The sequence below is a fragment of the Schistocerca piceifrons genome, unplaced genomic scaffold (assembly GCF_021461385.2).
Source record: "Schistocerca piceifrons isolate TAMUIC-IGC-003096 unplaced genomic scaffold, iqSchPice1.1 HiC_scaffold_951, whole genome shotgun sequence".
Lineage (NCBI taxonomy): Eukaryota > Metazoa > Arthropoda > Insecta > Orthoptera > Acrididae > Schistocerca > Schistocerca piceifrons.
In genome coordinates this window covers 37501-40000 of record NW_025729225.1, presented here as the reverse complement: position 1 = coordinate 40000, position 2500 = coordinate 37501, and positions in this window count along the sequence as shown.

The window sequence follows — 2500 nt, the reverse complement described above, 5'->3', positions numbered from 1 at the left end:
CCGCCTCTAATAAGCCAAAGGTGCATCCTGACGTGACAAATCTGATCATGTCACAAGCATTCACTTACTATAATCACTATCAACGAACCTGCCGCCCCCGCCCCCCCCCTACACCTTTCCTTACAACAACGTGTAACCTAACCTAACCTAACCTATGTTGTACCTTAACCTAACCTATGTTGTACCTTAACCTAACCTATGTTGTACCTTAACCTAACCTATGTTGTGCCTTAACCTAACCTATGTTGTGCCTTAACCTAACCTATGTTGTGCCTTAACCTAACCTATGTTGTGCCTTAACCTAACCTATGTTGTGCCTTAACCTAACCTATGTTGTGCCTTAACCTAACCTATGTTGTGCCTTAACCTAACCCATGTTGTGCCTTAACCTAACCCATGTTGTGCCTTAACCTAACCCATGTTGTGCCTTAACCTAACCCATGTTGTGCCTTAACCTAACCCATGTTGTGCCTTAACCTAACCCATGTTGTGCCTTAACCTAACCCATGTTGTGCCTTAACCTAACCCATGTTGTGCCTTAACCTAACCCATGTTGTGCCTTAACCTAACCCATGTTGTGCCTTAACCTAACCCATGTTGTGCCTTAACCTAACCCATGTTGTGCCTTAACCTAACCCATGTTGTGCCTTAACCTAACCCATGTTGTGCCTTAACCTAACCTATGTTGTGCCTTAACCTAACCTATGTTGTGCCTTAACCTAACCTATGTTGTGCCTTAACCTAACCCATGTTGTGCCTTAACCTAACCCATGTTGTGCCTTAACCTAACCCATGTCGTGCCTTAACCTAACCCATGTCGTGCCTTAACCTAACCCATGTCGTGCCTTAACCTAACCCACGTCGTGCCTTAACCTAACCCACGTCGTGCCTTAACCTAACCCACGTCGTGCCTTAACCTAACCCACGTCGTGCCTTAACCTAACCCACGTCGTGCCTTAACCTAACCCACGTCGTGCCTTAACCTAACCCACGTCGTGCCTTAACCTAACCCACGTCGTGCCTTAACCTAACCCACGTTGTCGCCTAACGTAACCCACGTTGTCGCCTAAACCTGCTCTGTAATTGTTATACGACTCGTTCAATTAGTGTAGTGTTGCCCACCCGCAACCCTCGCAATATAGTTCGCTACTCGCACTCCCCGCTCCCCTGTGTATCGCTTCATGTTAAACACCTTGCAAGTCTTGCTCACTTTCCACATGCTCCTGCTGTACACTGTAATGTGGATGGCAGCAGGACGTACATGCCGCCCCTCCCCACGTCCCCACCTTGCCCCCTGCCTTCGCAAGCTGGTTGGTGAGAACTTTGCATGTTCAATGCCCTCCGCATGCGACGTACTCAGGCTACGTTGTGGTGCGGCCTGTGTCAACTGTCCGCTAATGTCGTACGCGTAAACCACAATCTGTACTGCACATTCGTCCTTATGTACTGAATGATACATCGTGGCACATGTGTGACCGTACAACGACTGCGCCCAAAAACGGCGGACCATACAGTGCAAATATTGTGCACGCAGCTACGTGTCGTCTCCCTATGAGAGCTGGATTGCAGTGTGGTACGCCATAGAGACGTGTGGGAGGAACGGACGCCGTGGATGGCGATCAGCATGAGCTGTCTGTTGATGTATTCGGACCTAGTCGTCTCTCCTCACACACCGTGATGGCATGGTGCACCGCGTTCCATATCTGCGACATGCTACAGAGGCCGGTTGACAGTCGTTCGAGCAATGGACATCGCATACGTACGGGGGCCACCTTCCACGTATTGTCTAGGCGTGCACATTTTGTTGCGTGTATGTGGGCAGACGTAGTGTGGCGTGACACCTGACACAGGCATGCAATAATCGTGGAAGTTGCAAATGGCGATGGACGCCTGCGTTTTCTGGTGAAGTTACGCAAATGAACAAATGGTAACCTGTTGTGGTGCGGTTGTTCTCGCTAGGGGTGAATCGGTGATGGCGACGATAGGTTGAGGTACTAACCGGTTGTTCCAGCGATACCCACCATGCCGACGAAACTGAACGGCATCTGGGTGTGAAGCGATACGCGGCGGTGGCTGGGTGGGACCGTCCCCGGCCGGTGAGGGGGCGCCTCCCGGCGTGCTGGCCGCGCGGTGCGTGGGCGCACGCGCTACAGCCGGCTGGTGGGGGCGGCCAGTGGCAGGCGCGCCGGCCGACGGACGCGGCAGGCGTCGCAGCTGCGCGCCGGCGCACCCTGCGCGCGGCGCCGTGCGGCCAAAGTAGGTCCTCGCGGGCCCGGTGCGAAGCGCGGTGGACATCTTCAGTGTGCTGGTCCGATTGAGGACTGTGTGCGTTGAGGATGCGCTGCCGCCCGGCGCTCGGCGCCGCGACGCCGTCTGCTGCTCGGTCGCCCCAGCGGTTCTCGCTGGTGGTTTGTATCGCAGCTGTGCGGATGTGTTGGCGCGTGCGCTGTGCTGGGAGAGTTCGCTTCGGCACCCAAGTGGGGCTTTTGTCCTTCTGTGG